Genomic DNA, 21,448 nt, shown 5'->3' on the forward strand with positions numbered 1-21,448 from the left:
TACCCGCTGGAGTTTAGAAGGTCGAGGGGGGACCTCATTGAAACTTACAGAATATTGAAAGGCATAGATAGAGTAGCTGTGGAAAAGATGTATCCACTGGTGGGAGCTTCTAGGACTAGAGGTCACAGCCTCAGAATTAAAGGGTGCACTTTTATAAAGGAGATGAGGAGGAACTTCTTTAGTCAGAGGGTAGTTAATCTGTGGAACGCACTGCCACAGAGGGCTGTGGAGGCCAAGTCAGTGGATATCTTTAAGGCAGAGATAGGCAAATTCGTGATTAAAACGGGTGTCAAGGGTTATGGGGAGAAGGCAGGAAAATGGGATTAGGAGGCAGAGATCAGCGATGATTGAATGGCGGAGTAGACTCGATGGGCATGGGCCGCATGGCCTAATTCTACTCCTATAATGTGAACTTGTGAACACCTCCACTCTTCAATATCCGGCCGTCATAAGGTGGCACTAAGGCACCGTCACAAAATCTATCAATGCCACTCAGTGGAACCTCTGATTGCCTGGCAGGCGGCTGTGACTGTCAAGAGCCAACACAACCCGTTAATGGCCCAAACATCTTCAGTCATCTTCACTCTGCAAAGTGCTGAAGATTACAAGGGTCAATGTTGTTCATAACTCTTCCAGCAATGTAACAACCCACAATAGTCAGGGTTGGAACCTGGTCAAATCAGGATTTGAGCCTAAACGTGGTGGCTAATATTCAGGCCATATAAATGATAGGAAGTAACCATATCCAGTAATGAAACTCTCATTCATGATCTTCTACGCATCACCATCACTCATTTAGTCACACCAACACCCCTTCTGGACCTGATATCATCATATCTGTGCACAAAATCATTTGTTTTCAGTACGTTAACTTTCTGTTCTTTGATTCACCCACCTCCTTCATTCTCATCATCTTTGTGTCCAAACCGCATCTTTCGTCAGGGATGCCTAACCATTGTCTATCAGTCCTCTACCCCTGGTTATAAAAATCCATGCACTCCCTATAACGCAACATATACAACGCAGGTACATACAGTTTTGTTTTACTCTGTGCTCAATTTGTTGCTGATACCAGCAAGATTTTTGTCAAGACACATTGGCATCTTCAATAAGCACATCATGGACAAAGTTCATTCTGGCACAATGGTTTGTATTCAATCTCCTCACCTCATGTCTAGCTTTGCAAATGCAAGCTGTATAAATGTTCCAACGGAACTGTAGAAGCAGGGCATGCGTTACAATATTCACACCAAAATGGAGCACGTGGGCTTTCACTAGTTAAGAGAATAGACTGGTAAATTGCTAACGAGTTCTCATAGCTTTTTTATGAAACAAAGTGTGACAGTTCTCGCTGATGGGGTTTTGAAGAGCTGCGTGGGTGGCTTTTCAGTAGTTTAACAAAATAATCATTATATTTGCTGAGGCCACTGTAGTTTGATGGCACCAATCTAAAGAGTTCAAACTCATTCACAATCTCCGTACAGACAAGAACTGTTTTTGTTTCCAAGCTACTGATTTTTTTTTTACTGCACAATAAAACTCTCCCACCTGGTCAGTTGTTTGCAGCTTTGTCATTTCACCAAATACGTCAATGGGATAATTCACTTTACCTTGTTATGTTATCTTTCAGTGCGTCTGTCTCGCCTGGCAAGAAACCTGAAGTGTTAACCACTTGCATGGGATGGAATATACAAGTAACATTTTACCAAGGGATAGCCATCTCATTCTCCACAAGTAAAGAATCGTAGTTTGCAATCACATACAATAAAATTGGAACAAAGCACCTAAAGTCTGATGCTCTGGATTTAATCCAATTATCATGTGTCGCTGCTGCTTTAAGAACATAACCCAAAGACGCCATCCATGTACGGCGGCAGGTTGGAGCTAGAACTGTTCAGTTCTTTTGAAACGTTGTCAGCCCCAACACTTGTGTACTGCCCAGGTTGTTTGCAAAACAAAGCTTTGCACTGTACTTAGGTACCCCAGGTATATATGACATTAAAAGTATAATTCAGTGATTCATAAAGTATCATTCATACATTCTATTGGATCACACTGACAGTTAACCAACCATTCTCATTCAGCTGAAGAGAGATACAAAAAGCTGGTACACAAAAGTGCTGGAGAAACTCAGTGAGTGCAGCAGCATTTATGGAGCGAAGGAAATAGGCAATGTTTCGGACCGAAACCCTTCTTCAGAATGTTTCGATCCGAAAAGTTGCCTATTTCCTTCTCTCCATAGATGCTGCTGCACCCGCTGAGTTTCTCCAGCACTTTTGTCTACCTTCGATTTTCCAGCATCTGCAGTTCCTTCTTAAATACAAAAAGCTGGAGTAACTCAGCGGGGCAGGCAGCATCTCTGCAGAGAACTGGAGAGAAGGAATGGGTGACATTTCGGGTTGAGACCCTTCTTCAGACTCGTCAGGGGAAAGGGAAACGAGAGATCTAGATGATGATGTAGAGAGATAAATAACAATGAATGAAAGTTATGCAAAAAAAGTAACAATGACAAAGGAAACCGGCCTTTGTTTGCTGTTTGTTGGGTGAAAACGAGAAGCTGGTGCGACTTGGGTGGGGGAGGGAAGGAGAGCTATTGTACATGCACAATCTATCCATATCTCCGTGCCCATCCATTCCAGCATGTCGGGTGCAAACAGATTGGACCTCATCGCCCAATCCAGGGGCATTGAGGAAACTTTTTGAGCCAAAGTGCAGATTAACTTTCTATGCGATCTTCAAATTTTGTGCCAGTGTAGCAATATAGTTCGGGGCACAATAGGGTGCAACATAAAGAGTAAAACAGGTCCAGCATTTTTGGACTTTACTTTGCCTTTCCAGCATCTGCTGCAATTTGTTTAAAATTTGTTAATATTGAATTTAAAGGCTGACTGGGGCTAAATGCTTTTGATCTGCTTTTGTGTACATCCGAGATAGAGTCACAGAGTTATCCAACATACCTTTGATCCAACTTGCCCACACCAGTCAACGTGTCCCAGCCACACTAGTCCCACCTGCCTGTATATGGCCCATATCCCATGTTAAAGATGTTAAACATGGATTTTTACACTGTTTCACTGTTTTTCACACAGGGGGTTGTGAATCTGTGGAATTCTCTGCCTCAGAAGGCAGTGGAGGCCAATTCTCTGGATACTTTCAAGAGAGAGTTAGATAAGAGCTCTTAAATATATTAGAGTCAGGGGATATGGGGAGAAGGCAGAAACTGGGTACTGATTGTGGATGATCAGCCATGATCACAGTGAATGGCGGTGCTGGCTTGCAGGGCCGAATGTAATAAGCCTGCACCTATTGTTTATCATATACTTATTAAAAGTCTGATCTTGTACGTGTGTATATGTGTGTGCGTGTGTGTATATGTGGCTGTCATTACATCTTCGCAAAAACACTACGCGGTAATGATAACATTTTTACATATTCCGATTGACATTTTTCCCCTCTAGGCCGAGATCACCTTATCTGAACATTTTATGCTTTATTTCTCGACTTATTATCAACTCATTACTGATTAAAACTCTAAAAAAGTCAAAAGACTTTGAAATTAAAATGACCTGATGACATCACAATGGCTCGGCTAGCAGTTATCAGCCTCACTGAAGATTTCATCCTATATTTGACACGTTATTCGCAATTAAAGCTTTAAAAATGCCAACTTTCATAAGAATTTTACATATTCTGGTTCATATTTCCCCCCGCTAGGCAGAGATCACCTTCACTGAACATTTTATTATTTATTTTTCTTTTATTTTATTTCTTGACATTACTGATTAAAGTTTTCAAAAATCAAAAATCAAAAGACTATGAATTTAAAACGACCAGCTTCAACTGATGATGTCACAATGGCACCGCTAACAGGGGGAGGGCGAATTGCTATTGCAACACGCAGGACAAGTGTAACTGCTGAGGGAGACAAGGGAGTGCTGGAATCTTACGTTCGGGAATGGCTTGAGTTGGTCCACACCTCCCGTGGGGGCTACGGGTAGGGAACGGCTGCGTTGGGAGAGCAAACCCAACGGGTCTGCACTTGGTCTAGTTGTCGATAAAGGTTTGAGAAATTGAGTCACCTTGTGACTATGAGGGCATCCCCTCAAACCTGAAGTGGAAACGTGTTTATGACACTGCTCTAACTGGCCAAATGGGAGGGTCTGCCTGGGTAAAAAATCTCCCATCATTTTCTTCACATTTAAGAAGACTAATGTTGTTAACTTCCACTCATAAATTAATTGGGAAGAGTTATATTGTTTTTGTCTCCTCAAAGATCCTTTCAGAGATCACACAACCTTAGTTGAGTACAACTGCCATCCATTCTTGCATTCTCCACACAACCTCAAATCCTACCCAAATATCTTTTAGCCCCACCCCTTGCAGCTTAACTACGCTCTGCACCTTAAACATCCAATTGCCTCCACTCTGTTGCTACCTGTGTGATCTCTAACTTGGCTCCACTTTCCTTACATTGCTCCAGCTATTCCTAGAATTTCATTCAGTTCCCATAGTTACACACATCCTTACACCAATATTCTACACTCTCACTCTACTTAAATTGGTTTATCCTTTAAATACCACCAGACTGTTCTCTTGGCAATTAAGTAGCAGCAAATGCAACCATAACCAATTAAGTTAAAATATTTGTCAAATTAATTGATTTGCAGTTTGACAGAGGTTACTTTAAAAAGGCTAATGCACTGAATAATCAGGTACAGTGCAAATGTAAATTAATCCCAATCAGCTGGAAAAGACAGTGTATTTTCAGCATCTCTGAAGAGAAGAAATGAAGGAATGGATGACGTTTCGGGTCGAGACCCTTCTTCAGTCTGAAGAGGGGTCTCGCCCCGAAACGTCACCCATTCCTTCTCTCCAAAGATGCTGCCTGTCCGGCTGAGTTACTCCAGCATTTTGTGTCTACTTTTGATGTAATCCAGCATCTGCAGTTCCTTCTTTTACAACAGAAATTACCTACATTAATTTAACCTGCACCTATTTAAACAAACTTTTTATTGGCTACCAAGTTTGGAGAGTTAATAAAATGATCTCTGGTTTGAAGCACTGTACTGGATTTGCAACACGGATTACACCGTTATCCTTAAATCACTCAACACGACCAAAATGAGATGAATTATCTTTTTATCTTGTAGTAAGCCAAATAACTACAAGAATTGTAACAGATGGCACATCATTCACTATTTGAAGCATGCATTACCAGATTAATTCAGTCACAAGAGTGCATTCAAAGAGTCAGTCAATTAGGAGAGGATATGTGACAGAAACCATAGCTGGCTTACCCACTGTCACCGAGTGGATACCTGTAGCTTTATTAGTGCTCAGAATGACACCAAGTTACTGGGATTCTCAAGCTAATTGCTACATTATGTTTATATGTAATAACTATGGTGTACTGCTCAATTACCGGCAGCAATTTGAGAATAATCAAACAGAGCAAGCCCCAAATTTACTGAGACTCAGTCGGGCCAGATGACTGTGTAACCTCACGGACAACAACCCAGACCTCCTCGCACAAGGACATTTACGCAGGGCCCTCGGCGAAGGAGAGCGATGCCGATGAGAGAGAGGGATGTCGGTGAGTGAGAGGAGGGGGGTGTTGGCGAGAGGAGAGGGACATCGGCGAGTGAGAGGGACATCGGCGAGTGAGAGGGACATCAGAGAGCAGTCGCCTGCATGAATGCCGGAGGGCAGCCGATCAGGCCTGTGTAAGTCGTGGCGGTCGATGGAGGGCACACCGTGGGGAACAAGGAGGGACCTGGCGCGGGGGGTGGGGGTGTCACTTAGACAAAGAGGTACTGGAGGGTGGTGAGCAGGAGAGCTCGGGCAGAAGGACTACAAAAGTTACTTTTGTAACGTTGTGGGTGTCCTTTACATGGCGACTCTTGCATACCTTTGCTGCAAACACAGAATCTCACTGCACCTAGTACACGTGACAATAAAGTACCAATCAATCAATTCATTAATGCATATCCCAGCTCACTGCTTGGTCTCCTGGAAACCTTTATGGATATGTGTTTTGTATACAAAGACAAAGCAGCGATTGGGAGGAAAGAATGAAAAGAAGCCACAAGTTGCAATAAACACCGCCTGGCCGTAAAAGCAAAAACTCGTAGCTTTGACCAGCTACATAAAATGCAGAATGGTTGAAATAGATCCAAATGGTTGCCACTGTTACTTGGTGCACACATGGTATATTCCTTGTTGTGCAAAGTGTCACATTGTCCTCTGTATGAATTCTACATTATCATTAACAAAGGTACTTTCCATCTGCGCTATGAAGCTAATTAACCTCAAACCACATCAATAATTACTTTTACAAAACAGCCACACAAAATCAACTATTATCACCGGATGCACTTTGGTCAAACTCCATTCCTAGTGAACATGATTAACACACCAACTTGCAGTCAGTCTGAAAGATGGTTTAGAAGCAACAAAACTTAAGCTACAAAACTTGATGTTCTTTTTGCACTACTTCAGATCACATTATATTCTGGAAATGGTTTATTACCGTCACATGTGTACCAAGGACACAGTGAAAAAAGTGTTTAGCATGCTCTCAGGGCAAATCGTATATTACATTCATTTAAAAGAAACAAAGTGCACACTATAGTGTTACAGCCACAGATAATAATAATAATAATAATAATAATAATAATAATAATAGTAATAAACTTTATTTCGGACTCAAGGTCCAGACAAGGGGCAACTTTACATAAAAATGCATTGCATATCAAATATCATAAATATATATAAAATCATGGTATATCACATAAAAACATCATAATTTATATTTAACAAAAACCCACAATACTTAAGTTAAAAATCCAGATTAAAAGATGATCAATGTCCTACAACGAGACAACGATGCCAGTGTCTCCACAACTGGGATTCATAGCGTGTAGTGCTAACCCTTATGTTTGTCAAGGCCACAATAAGCACATTTTTAGAGTCATTTATCCTGCAAATGAATTTATACATGTGGTGTCTTAGGATAGCTTCTAACGTACTGACTCCTGCAGCCACAAACATATTACTGGCACTACACCATCTAGGTTGCCTTAGCAGTGTTCTCATGGCATCGTTATATGCCACCTTTAGCCTCTGCATACTTGTATTTAAATAGTTCGACCACAGGTGCGCAGTGTAGAAGGGTGTGCAGTATGCTCTAAATAGCGACATCTTCACCACATCTGCACACGCACCAAATTTACGCAAGAGGATATTTGCCTGTACATACAGCATGCGTCGTTGCCTATAAATATCCTCATCATCTGTCATTTGTTCTGTAATAATATGCCCTAGATATTTTATCTTATTACAGACACTAAGATTGTTGTCAGACAATTTAAAAACAGGATAACTTAGGCATTTATCCTCTTTGGTTCTACAGACCATAACAGCACTCTTACTAGCATTATATTTAATGCCATGTTCCACACCATACACGGAACATATAGTAAGGAGTAAAGATAAAAAGGATACATAATAAAAAGTGCAAAGGCTGCAATTGGGCAAGTTGGGAGGTGAGTAATTCATTCTAGCAAATGAGAGGTTTGTTCAAGAGTCTGACAACAGCAGAGAATAAGCTGCCCTTGAATCCAGTAGTCTCCCCGTTGGATTGCAACCTTGTCGTGGTCGGAGAGCTTGTGTGTCTCAGTGACCCCTAGAGCTATGCCAGCGGGAGATTCGTCTCCCGTTAGGGTCACCCATGCTGGACAGGTGGAAGGGTAGAGGCGAGACGAAGAGCGATCCACTAACAACCCTGTCTCGTAAAACAAATATGTTACGGAAACAGTAACTGAAGGAATCAACACTATTGAGTGGAGGACCTTCGTTGCTGCCCTACACGCCAGTAAGCATAATAGACAGTAAGTAAGTAAGAATCCAGTAGTATATGTTTTCAAGTTTTTGTATCTATTGCCCGATAGAAGGAGGGAGAAGAGAGAATGCCAAAGAAATGCAAGACCTCATGCCTCAATGACTGCCATCCAGTAGCCTGGACATCCCACCTTCCACCATCATGAAGTGCTTCAAGAGGCTGGTTATGGCATTAAATCCAGCATATGTAGCAGCCTTGACCCAAGACATTTTACCGACTTCCACAACCATCAGTGAGGATGGGTGACAAATCATTCTCTATGATATTCCCCAACACAGGTGCCCCACAAGGAAGTGTTCTCAGTTCCCTACTGTACGCCTTGTGCATGCATGACTGTGCAGTCAAACACCAATCCAATAGAATTTACTATTTCACAGACGGTATCACCATAGTGAGCCCAATGTGAAATAATGACGAGACAGAATACTGGACAGAGATTGAGAACCTCGTAACCTGGAGCCAAGGCGACAACCTCGCCCTCGATGTGAGCAAGACAAAGGAGATTGTGATTAACATTAGGAAGCGAAGTCGTACACACACCCTGGTATACACTGATGGTGCCAAAATACGTCGAAAGCTTCAAGTTCTTAGCAATAAATATCACCAGCCTGGACCAGCCACATGGAAGCTATGGCCACGAAAGCACACCAATGCCTCTACTTCCTTAAAAGGCTTGGGAAGTTCGGCATGTCCCCAACAACCCCTACCAACTTCTGCAGATGCTCCATTTTATTGAGATGCATCACATCATACTTTAGGAACAGCTCCATTCAAGAAATCAAGGAATTGCAAAGAGTTGTGGACGTAGCCCAGACATTCATGCAAACCAACCTCCCTTCCATTGACTCCATCTACACTTCACGCTGCCGTGGCAAGGCCACCAGCATAACCAAGGACTAGTCTCACACCAGTCCCTCTCTCTTCTCCCATCTCTCATCGGGCAAAAGGTACAGAAAACCATACCTCCAGATTCAGGGACAGTTTCTTCCCAGCTATTATTATAGGCAAATGAACCATCCTCTCACTGGTTAGAGTGCAGTCCTGACTTCCCATCTACCTCCTTGGAGACGATTGACCTATCTTTAATTGGTCCTTTTCACACTTTATCTTGCACTAAATGTTGTACCGTTGATCCTGTACACAACAGACTGCTTGGTTGTAATCATGTAGTCTTTTACAGTCAAAAGCTGTACCTCGGTACACGTGACAATAATAAACATTCAGTCTTGGGTAGAGTGTCCCCAGTTGTGAGGCATCCCAATAGGATGTTTCCTATGATCCATCTGTAGACATTGGTGAGAGTCGCTGGAGACATGCCCAAATTTCCTTGGTCTTCTGTGGAAGTAAATGCATTAGTATGCTTTCTTGGACATAGCATCAATGTGGTTGGATCAAGTGATATTTACACCAAGGAACTTGAAGCTCTCGACCATCTCTACTTCAGCACCATTGATACAGACAGCGGTGTGTACTCTACCCCACCTCCTGACGTTGGTGACTAGCTCCTTCTTTTCTCTAACATTGAGCGAGCCTTGACATCATGCTACAAGGTTTCTGATTTCCTCAAGTCTCATCATTATTCAACATTCAGCCCACCACGGTGATATCATCTGCAAACTGCGCCGCCGATTCTGCCACCCATTGGTGTATGCTTCCTTGAACATTTTATTACCATTATCCATCATATACTGTTTGTTTAAGAAGGAACTGCAGATGCTGGAGAATCGAAGGTACACAAAAAAGCTGGAGAAACTCAGCGGGTGCAGCAGCATCTATGGAGCAAAGGAAATAGGTAACGTTTCGGGCCGAAACCCTTCTTCAGACTGATGGGGTTGGGGGGACCGGGACAAGAAAGGAAAAAGGAGGAGCCCGAAGGCTGGGGGATGGGAGGAGACAGCAGGGGGGCTGAGGAAGGGGAGGAGACAGCAAGGACTAACAAAATTTGGAGAATTCGATGTTCATGCCCCCAAGATGCAGACTCCCCAAACGGAATATGGGGTGCTGTTCCTCCATTTTCCGGTGCTGCTCACTGTGGCCATGGAGGAGACCCAGGACAGAGAGGTCGGAGACGGAGTATACTGTTTGTTCTATGAGCTTCATGCAAACAAGGAATTTCATTGCACTCTGGTGTAAATGCCAATAAACTAATGATTTGATCTGAAGTGACAGAATGCAAAATCAGGTTAGTGTACAGATTTCTGGATGCATACACCATGATAATTTTCCAAAACAACGGTAAATGTAGTGATGATTTAACTCACATTTATAGAAAATAAGAAACAGCAGAGTGCATTTGTGCCTATGTGTTTGGTTATTACATCACTCACTCCAGTTTCTGCTAATCATCAGTCTCTCATGTATCACAAGAAATTTTACAGAAGCAAACCACATGATCACACAAGCTGTAAGTAGAGATCATACAAATCCCCAATTACAGCATGTGGGCTGTCTAGTAATCATAATCCCCTCTACTCACCCTGACTGCACAAACGGAGTAACAGTATTTCAAAATGCCACAATAAATACGCATACCAAGAAATATGAACTGTGGGCGGCAAGGTGGCACAGCGGTAGAGTTGCTGCCTCACATCGCCAGAGACCCAGGTTTAATACTGACTACGGGTACAGTCTGTACGGGGTTTGTACGTTCTCCCCATGACCTGCATGGGTTTTCTCCGAGAGCACTGGTTTCCTCCCACAATCCAAAGACGTACAGGTATGAAGGTTAATTGGCTTGGTAAAATTGTATACTGGCCCTAGTGTGTGTTGGATAGTGTTAGTGTACGGGGATCATTGGTTGGCATGGACTCAGTGGGCCGAAGGGCCTGTTTCCACGATGTATCTCTAAACTAAACTGAAATTGGTTTTCGAAGAAACATAGCAAATAGAGTCAAATATTACTAATTCCTCAAACATGAAGATGTCTTGAGTCACTTCCAAAATGAATGGTACCCAATACTTACTGATCAAGATGTAGATGTTCATGTTCATGCCAGAGTCAGAGACCATAGAAACAGGCCCTTTAATCCAACTCGTTCAAGATGCCCCATCCAAGTTAGTCCCATTTCCCCGTGATTGGCTCATATCCCCCTAAACATGTACCAGTCCAAATGTCTTTAAAATGTTACCATTATATCTGCTTCAACTTCTGTCTCTGGCAGCTCGTTCCATATACCCACCATTCTCCGAGTGGAAAAAGCTGTTTCTCGGGTTCCTGTTAAATCTTCGCCCTCTCACAAAACTATGTTCTCGAGTTCTTAATTCCCCCACCTTGGGGAAAATAAATCAGTGCATTCTCCCTGTCTATCCCCCCTCTATAAGATTACTCAGCCTCTTACACACAGAGGAAGAAGGTTCTAGCCTTCCCAGCCACTCCAAGTAACACCACACACATCTGAATTAAATTCAATTTGCCTTCCCCCGGACCACTTGTCCAGCTGATCAAGATCCTGCTGTCATTCTGGATAATCAACATCATTGTCTACGGCACAAGAACATGCATAACTTGAACTCTCAACATTACCCCCTTAAAATAAACATAGAAACATAGAAAATAGGTGCAGGAGTAGGCCATTTGGCCCTTTGAGCCTGCACCGCCATTCCAGACAATCATGGCTGATCATCCAAAATCAGTACCCCATTCCTGCTTTCTCCACATATCCCTTGATTCCTTTATCCTTAAGAGCTAAATCTAACTCCCTCTTGAAAACATCCAGTGAATTGGCCTCCACTGCCTTCTGTGGCAGCGAATCCCACAGACTCACAACTCTCTGGGTGAAAAAGTTTTTCCTCATCTCGGTCCTAAATGGCCTACCCCTTATTCTTAAACTGTGACCCCTGGTTCTGGACTTCCCCAACATTTTTCCTGCATCTAGCCTGTCCAATCCTTTAAGAATTTTACATGTTTCTTTAAGATCCCCTCTCATCCTTCTGAATTCTAGTGAATACAAACCCAGTTGACCCATTCTTTCATCATATGTCAGTCCCGCCATCCTGGGAATGAACCTGGTGAACCTACACTGCACTCCCTCAATAGGAAGAATGTCCTTCCTCAAATTAGGAGACCAAAACTGCACACAATACTCCAGGTGCGGTCTCACCAAGGCCCTGTACAACTGCAGTTGGACCTCCTTGCTCCTAAACTCAAATTCTCTCGCAATTAGCTTTCTTCTCTGCCTGCATGCTTACTTTCAGTATCCCACTTGACGGATGTCTCTTTGCCTGCAAACAACCTCCTCCAATCAACTTCAGCAAGTTCCTGTCTAATACCATCAGAGTTTGCCTTGCCCCAATTTAAAGATTTAATTTCTGTCCTCATCCAGAATTATTTGAAAGCTAATAGCAGTGTGGTCACTGGACCCAAAAGGCTCATCCACTCCCACCTCAGTCTCCTGCCGTGCCTAATTCCCTCAGGTTAAGTCCAGCTCTGCCCTCACTTGAAGGGCCCTTGACCTATTGCCTGAGGAAATGTTCCTAAATATCTCTTCCTAAATATCTCTTCCTGAATATCTCCTTGCTCCTTAAAAATTCTACTGAAGTTAATACTCACAGTTTGCAAAACAAGCAACTAATAAAAAGCAGATCTTGTTGTTACATGCAGAGAGATCTCTAACCCTGCAACTAATAGGCAACTCTGAGAAGCGATTTACTGCAATAAAATTAGCTTTTGTATGCGCATTGGAATAAAATTGAATACAGCACAGACGGGATGCAGGCTCGGTCTAGATTCTGCTCCATCAAACTATTATACACCAAATAAAAAAGGGAAGTGCGTATGAAGGAACTGCAGATGCTGGTTTAAACTGAAGATAGACACAAAATGCTGGAGTAACTCAGCGGGACAGGTTATATAAACAAAAGGAAGGTTACACAGAGTAGGCTGCTTATTGCACCTGGATGATAATAGGCTATATTAATTACTTTGTTTAAATCTACAGGTATAGTGAGCGGTCAGCATTTCAATAATATCAAACATAATAGTTATTAAAGAAAAAACTAAGAGGTGCTGCAGGAGACAAGCGAGAAAAATGTAAGTAGGGAGATAAACAAGAAAATGATGCCTGTATGATCCAAGTTCATACTAATCTCTTGAAAACTCAAATCTGTAAATTGTGGGATACAGGAAGAAGATATTTATTACAAAACAAGTTAAATTGTGATATCCCATTGCTCATCAACTTCATTTCCCTGAGTTTTTCTTGCACTTACCCACTTAAGCACAGATCTTGATCTGACAACAGAATCCCTCCACTGACTTTAGAGTTGGGAACATATCGCACATTTAAAGAATGTCAACAGGAAATTGCATCAACTTCCAGAGTATCTAGTGGAACAGAAATGGCAGCATGCCAATTCATGCCTACTTCCAGTCTGCTAAACTATTCCACAGGGAATGGATTGTGGAATGTTTGCTCCGGGTGTACTTAGAAGAAACAAAGAACAACTACACGTTCACAGGCAACCCCAGATCACGCAACTACTTTCCATTTTATTTAAATAAAGTACTGAATGCAACTTTTGGAATTTAAGAGTGAATGTCAGTTCTCTTGCTCTAGAATTTACCAAATGATTTATCAGTATTTGTAACTGTAATGTTAAATATTACGCAAATTATAAACCCAATGAGAAGTTAGCAATACCTCACTGCAAGAGCACTACAGGCTGCAATATTATGCTGGAGAGAAACTGAATTTGATCATGAGTATCTGATGTTCCATAAAACAATATTGGGAAAATGATAAATACATAATTAATTAAGCATATGTATTCTTTAAAATCAACGTCATATTTGCTGAATAGACCACAGAGTGATTAAAATTATGACTCCATTTATTGGACAGCGACGAGACCTCTCCAGTGACTTGCAAACTAAGGCTGCATTAAAGCGGGGGGGGGGGGGGGGGGGGGGGGGGGGGGGGGGAGGCGGGGGGGGGGGGGGGGGGGGAAGGGGGGGGGGGGGGGGGAGGGGGGGGGGGGGGAGGGGGGGAGGGGGGAATAAGAGGGGGAAGGGGAAAAAAAAGGAAGGGGGAGGGGGGGAGGAGGGGGGGGGAGGGGAGGAGGAAGAGAGGGAAGGAGTAGGGGAAGGGGAAAGGGAGAGGGGGATAGCGAATGGGAGGGAGACAGAGAGGGAGAGGGAGAGAGGAGAGAGGGAAGAGAGGAGAAGAGAAGAGAGAGGGGGGAGAGAGAGAGAGAGAGAGGGAGAGAGAGAGCGAGAGAGAGAGAGAGAGAGAGAGAGAGAGAAGAGAGAGAGAATGAAAGGAGAGGAGAGAGAGAGAGCAAAGTAGAGAAAGGAGAGAGAGAAAGAGAGATGAAAAGCACAGAGAGTAATGAAATAGTGGAGAGGGAGATTTTAGATGGGATAGAAGAGGTAAGAGGATAAAGAGGGATGGATGGGGTTATTGTTGTTGGGTCCCATAAGAGGGAAGGAATGAATGTACAGCACCGACGATGAGTGCGAGGGCAAAGCCTGACTGTGTGCTGAGAGTGTGCCTGTGTACAGCTTGTGTGTGTGTGTGTGGGATGTACCTACACACAGGTATGGGCACAATTGTGTATTTGTACCTACACACAGCTGTGCATGGTTAAGACCGTGCAGCTGAGATTTGCTATTGAACCATGTCCTTAGTCTGTCAAGTGCAACAGCCTTCTCAAATTTTTTTTTAAAAATGCATCTCCCACTCTGCTAATGTGGTGGAAAGAAGTCACCAACTGTCCGATAGAAAAAGACGACGAGAAAAATCAAACAACAGCAAACGCTGGCTATCTGAAATAAGAGGTTTTTAATCGCAGCAGAGTTGGTGAATGTTTTGGATTGAATAAATATCAATAATATATTAAACTATTAAAAAGATTGAAAAATATTTAAAAACAGGGACATATTCAAAACCAATGAAAATAATCATTGTTATATATAATAATCAGGTTAATTGGCTTGGTATAAGTGTAAATTGTCCCTAGTGTGTGTAGGTTAGTTAATGTATGGGGATCGCTGGTCGGTGCAGACTCGGTAGGCCGAAGGGCCTGTTTCCGCGCTGTGTCTCTAAAAAACTCTTTAAAAATACTAAAATTTAAATGCCTCTCATCTGTTCTCCTGTGCTGAACGTTGACTTGGTACAGGATGCACATCTGGATCCACCAGTGTGACTGTAGGAACTGCTGCATATCTGAGCTCTGCTGCTGGACTCCATGGGATCACTAACTTCCTGGCATTCCCTTTCCCCATTACCATGGGAGGGCAGTAACCAGATACAGGGTGGTGAGGGGGGTGGCTTTCTGCACGTTAATATTTCAATTATTATCGAACCAAATTGTAAACCAAAATTTAAAAAAGGTACATGCTCATGGAAATTAGTCCTAGCCCTGGCCAGAACTACAGCAATGCAGCAAGGCACTTGCGCAGTAAAGCACATACGCAGTGGAAGCAGCGAGATGTCAGAGCCAGCAGCAGGAGTGGTGGGAATGCAACCTCACTGGAACCATGCAATGGAGAAGCAACTCACCCGAATCTGCATGGAAACATGGTGGTCATGGAAGATCAAAAAGCACGTTCTCACCCAAGTCCAGCCACACACGGTGCCTTCACTCCAGCCACAAACCACCCCATTCTTCGACCCACTGACACGTGCATGATTTTACCTTCATTGATAAAGATCAACCACACCATGATCGGCACCAACAATAGTAGATCAAACAGATCCCCCCTGTTATCCCCATCAATAGAGGCACTGCCACTTAACGATCAAGTGAAAGCTCCAAGGACTCCACAAAGACAAGGAGTAATGAAGATCAGCTCTCAGCCTGCAAACCATCCACTCTTTATGGGCAGCTTGGAGGACGATGTTGGTGGATTTCAAAGAGTTGGCTCTCTGGAGCATTGACTTTGATCTTTATGTGGGAGTGCCTCTGTTGATGGAGATAATGAGGTGGATTTGTTTGATGAGTTCAATGAAGAAGTCAGTCACAAATCCACCATCTCATCATCCACATCAGGGAAGAAGAGAATATAAGAAGGGAGCTCCGGGCTGCCATAAAACACATCAATGTCTTCTCCCAAACTAACATCCCTTGCAGTGAATTTCCAGTTATCTCAGTCAACCACTGGGCTCTCAAAAACAGACTCCCGAAACAACTACTCGATTAAGAACTTTGTCAAAGGAGAAGATTGCCAGATAGGCAAGTAAAAATATTCACGTTTGTGTTTAAAGCTAAAGATAAAACTGCTGGAGGAACTCAACAGCCGCAAATCACCTGTGGTGGGAGAAAGGAGTTTACTGTGTGAGAGCGATCTTTTTGAGCTTCCATAAAGACCACCAAATTTGGATGCAGACTCATGTGAGAATTTAGTTTATGGTCAAATGTACAGAGGTACAGTGAAAAGTTGTTTTGCTGCGCGCTAACCAGTCAGCAGAAAGACAATACATGATTATAATCAATCCATTTCCAGTGTATAGATACATCATAAAGGAATAACGTTTAGTGCAAGGTAAAGCCAGCAAAGTCTGATCAAGGATAGTCCGAGGGACATCAAAGAGGTAGATAGTAGTTCAGCACTGCTCTCTGGTTGTGGTAAGATGATTCTGTTGCCTGATAACAGCAGGGAGGAAACTTGTGCCTCTATGTCAAAAGCTTTCTTGGTTGCTTAGAGAGGAGGATTCGAGATGGCATTGAGAACCTCAAGGCCATGTATCAGGAGCACACAAAAGCCATGGAGAAGCAGCAGCAGGAAGGCATCACCACAGGTTACCCACCAACCTGGCCCTTCAGTCACCTGTTGCACCACCTGTGGTCACGTCAGTTAACTTAGAATCCAGTATATCCCCTCCCTCTCTACCCCAGTCATGCTCCCTCTCTGCCCCCCCCCCCCCCCCTCCCTCTCTCTGCCACCCTCCCTCCCTCTCTGTGCCCCTCTCTGTGCCTCAGTGTCCCTCTCTGTGCCCCTCTATGCATCTGTGTCCCTCTCTGTGCCTATGTGTGTCTCTCTCTACCCCCCTCCCTCTCTAGCTGCACCTGCAGTTGGGGGTTATACGTGAGTGGATAGGGCAGGGGATGGGGTAAAAGGAGTGAATGAATAATATTAATATAATATCAATGGGTGTGTGTGTGGGGTTGGTTAGTGTGTGTGTGTGTGTGGGGGGGGTTGGTTAGTGTGTGAGTGACGCCGCAGATCACCCCCTCCCCCCGCAACGGGTCCCACTTGGTCTAGTAACTCTTAAAATCCTCCAGTCCTGGTAACATCCTTGCAAATCTTTTCTGCACCATTTCCAACAATGACATCCTTCATATACTTGGGGTTGAACTGTGTGTAATGTGTGTGTCTGGTCTCACTCCAGATACAGTGTGTGTGGCAGTTGGTTAAAGTGAGTGACAACCGCAGACTCAATGCCCCGACTCCCCCCGCAACGGGTCCCACTTGGTCTAGTAACTCTTAAAAGCCTCCAGTCCTGGTAACATCCTTGCAAATCTTTTCTGCACCATTTCCAACTTAATGACATCCTTCATATACTTGGGGACCAGAACTGTGCATAATAATAAAGGTGGTCTCAGATACAGACTTGTACAGTTGCAAAGTCGAGTGCCAACTCCTGTACTCAATGCCCCGACTGATAAAGGCAAGCATGCCAAATGATTGTCAAGCATGCCAGTCTGAAGAAGGGTCTCGCCCCAAAACGTCATCCATTCTTCTCTCTAGAGATGCTGCCTGTCCCATTGAGTTACTCCAGTATGTCTTTGTCTATCTTCAGTGTAAACCAGCATCTGCAGTTCCTTCCTACACATGCCAAATGCCTTCTTTACCAACTTGTCTACCTGTGTTACCACTTGCAGGAAGTTATTTCTTGTACATCCCCGGGCGTCCCTGGTCTGCAACACTTTTTGGAGCCTTACATTCAACTGTGTCAATCCTGCCCTAGTTAACTTACCAAAATGCAGCACCTTGGACATTTCAAAATCACAATAATACTTTATTCACTAAGTATGTTTTACAACATACAAGGAATTTCATTTGCCAAGTCAGTCATACAAAGAGAACGGAACACACAAAATACATTTCAACATAAACATCCACCACAGTGACTCCTCCGCATTCTTCACTGTGATGGAAGGTGAAAAAAAGTTCAGATTTCTTCCTTTCTTTGCTCTCCCGCGGTCTGGAGCCTCGATCCTCGCGTTGATGGGACGATCTTGACTCTCGTAGCCGGCGGCGCTTGGGGCCCTCCGCATTGGGGCGATCAGCTCCTGCATCGGGGGGGGATATCAGCTCCCCGGCACCGGTGATCGGACCCCGCGTCGGGGCTGGTTGAGCCTCTGCGTTGTCGGAGCTTCCCGACTCAACCTCTCCCGAGACTGCAAGCTCGTGATTGTAAAGACCCCAGGCTTTCCCAGACCGTTAGAGCGATCCCAGGCAAGGGATCGGTTCCAATGTTAAGTCCATGCCAAGAGGTGGGGCCCTAAGTCAGTCCGAGGAGGCCTCCAGCTCCATCGATGTTAAACTGCATCCACCATTCCTTGGCCACCTTCCCAGTTCACCACGTGCGTGTGGGAATCCTGTAGCCGCTTCACCCGCTGTACTCCTCCATCAGCTCATTTTTTTGCTATAGTATTGCATTTTCTTCCCATATTCTAATTTCCTCTTTAATATGACTTCTTCAACATAATAAATCCTTGATAATTTGTAAATGGTGAATTTCAAAGCATCAGATCTCTTCAAAGGAGATCACAGAAGTCACCATAACAAAATGGTGTCATAAAAATTACAGTTATTCAGCACGGAAACAGGCCCTACAGCCTGCCATGTCCATGCCAACTACGTTTAGAGGACTATGGAGCAAATAGAATTAGTCCAACATGTCAACTAAGTTGGCATACTAGACTAATTCAATTTGCCCCATGGCCCTCTACACCCTTTCCATCTCACATATCTGACCAAATACCTTTTGAAAGACATAATGTCTCTGTGTCTAGAACTTCCTCTGGCAAATCACCCCAGATACAGACAAAGGGCATGCGGATGATGTCAACACATAAGCCGCCAATTCAACATCTAGATAAGATCTAGATACAAATGAATTGCCACAATACCACCCCAACCTTGAAGCAGCTCAAGAATGGAGGCTGCAGAAAGTGGTGGATCACGGATTCTGACCGCCCCACCATCAAAAGGAATCTGCAGGATGTGCTGCTGCAAGTTGCAGCTAAAGTCATCAAAGACCCACACCACCGCATCCTCCAGACCCTAACCAGCCATAACCCGACCGAGCCATTGATGTGGTTTCTCTACATACTTGGGTCCTTTGACTATCGTGGTCTCGTTTATTTAGATCAAATGATAATTAATTGTATACTGATTTTAGTTTAGTTTATTGCTAGATGTACCAAGGTACAGTGAAAAGCTTTTGTTGCGTGCTAACCAGTCAGCGGAAAGACAGTACATGATTACAATCGAGCCAATCACAGCGTACATATACACAATAAGTGAATAACGCGTAGTGCAAGGTAAAGCCAGTAAGCCAAAGTGTGATCAAAGATAGTCTGAGGGTGCACAATGAGGTAGATAGTAGTTCAGGACTGTTCTCCACTTGCAGTAGGATGGTTCAGTTGCCTGATAACAGCTGGGAAGAAACTGTCCCTGAATCTTTGTTGCTGTTGATGCATTTCACATGCCTCTAAAGCTGTGGCAAATAAGAATTTCCTTGCTCCAGTTCATATCCAGTGCATACCACAAAAAAACAACACACTTGACTCTTTTACTTTTCATCTGCAATCCAGAGCCTTCTCGCTTATTGTAAAATGAGCATACACGGTTGCCCTAACACACATTATGCAGCTAAAGTTACATATCTTGAAAAGTAAATAGATAAGTAATGGATTTAAGTAATTTGACCGGCCTGCTTTGTGAAAAATGCTACATGTGTCATAAATTAACAATTCTCTATGGTCGGCTTTAAAATCTGGATTGCCACATTTAATCTAAATCTGGACAACCTTGGGGAAGTAAATTTGAATTTTCATAGCGCAATCAGATACTTTCTCCCACAAAATGTGCCCTGTGCACCAAGGTAAATGAGATTCAATAATTATATTGGACTTGGCGCTCATGCATCGAGACTTTTCTTACCGCTAATGGATCACTTTCATGCAAATCGACGTTCAGATTTCCGCTTTACTTATTTTTGCTGAGCAGGTGTTTTCTTAAATAAGAAACACATACACTTCGTTCCTTTTTTTTTTAGAAAAACTAGCAGAAATCCAAGTCCCAGTAGTCTGTCTACAGGGTGGAAAGGTTAGATATTAACTTCCAAATCCGGAACTTTACACCAGCATAGTAAGAGATACAGCAGGAAGCTTGAGCTGGTTTGTTTTTTGCACAAGAACCAGAGAGAGCATTTTGTGTGCACAAGAACACACAAACGTGCCGTAATAAATGACTGTGACAGAATAAATCCTTGCTTCAATCATGGACAAATCACCACAAAGAAGTACAAGTACTCTGTAACCAACAATAACGGAGTTGGAAGGTTGTGGGTGGTCAGGAGGAACAGGGCCAATGATTGTGTATTTTCATCTATCATTTAATATTTACCAGTTGACTGTGAATGAGTCACTTGAGAAACATTATTTTTTATTCTGGCATCCTCAATTAATGTTCCACCCTCACCAATATATGAAAACAACACCATTTTGGTTCTTTGATTGCTAAGAATGATTGCAGTATTCTCCCTCCACTTAGTATAAACGTTGTGTGAAGCTATCCGTTCAGCTCTTCCAATTAATTAGGGTGCTGTATATATCGTATCTAAATATGAATTTAATAATGAATTTGGACAAGTTCACGATAAGTCAGCAAGTCCAACAGTATTTTGTTCATATAAAGGTTTCCCCCCTTTCCAAGTAACTGCACTTCAGAGGTACGTCAGTAGTTTTAATGTGGTTTAAGACGGAGCAAGAGATGAGTCAAGTCATGCCCAGACCTCCGATCAACTGCTGAAACTCTCATGCATGTCATTGGTAGCTCTAGACTTGATCATTCATGGCACCAAGTCCATCTCCCTTGTTCTAATCTCCACAAACCAGTCATCCAAAATTGTTGTGCTTGGTCCTATCCTGCATCTAGTCCACATTGGGCATTGTATTGTATTAAGATACGGTTTACCCATCATTTTAACATCATGTTTACCAACCTTCATGTCCTCAACTCACATTATTGAGCTCTAGGCAGCTTTACAAATTGGAAATATTAGCGAGGCGCTTCATTTAATGGAGAATATGTGGAAACATTTTTTTTTTTATAGAAGTACAGTAAATTACAATAATACACATCACATATATCTTAATACATTTGTTGTACCACTTCGTTTTTCAAGCTTTAAAAAAGATAGAAATAAAAGAAGTAAGGAAAGTGAGCAAGAATCGTGAGGTGCAGGAAAGTGTTGGGAAAAGGAAGCCCCTTAGGGTAGAAGTTAGAGAAGGAAGTAAAGAAAGGAAATTAGACCCTAGAAAGAAGAAAAAAAAAAGAAAAACAATCGCTCTATTGTAAAACAAAACTTCGCAAAA

The 21,448-nt window shown here is 43.1% G+C and overlaps 1 protein-coding gene across 2 annotated transcripts in view; it reads right to left on the minus strand.

Moving 5' to 3' along the window:
- The window catches only part of LOC129698656 (E3 ubiquitin-protein ligase HECW2-like), a 313,116-nt gene that overhangs the window by 282,198 nt on the left and 9,470 nt on the right, over positions 1-21,448 (minus strand). Inside the window, exon 1 of one of the 2 annotated variants that reach the window (XM_055637792.1) lies at positions 13,109-13,220. The exons of the other annotated variant lie outside the window; for it this stretch is intronic. The gene's annotated coding sequence lies outside the window, so the exon portion shown is untranslated. Of the gene's footprint in view, positions 1-13,108; positions 13,221-21,448 lie in introns of those variants that run through there. 2 annotated transcript variants of the gene reach the window in all.

Source organism: Leucoraja erinacea, chromosome 7, assembly GCF_028641065.1.
Source record: "Leucoraja erinacea ecotype New England chromosome 7, Leri_hhj_1, whole genome shotgun sequence".
In the NCBI taxonomy this organism is placed as follows: domain Eukaryota; kingdom Metazoa; phylum Chordata; class Chondrichthyes; order Rajiformes; family Rajidae; genus Leucoraja; species Leucoraja erinaceus.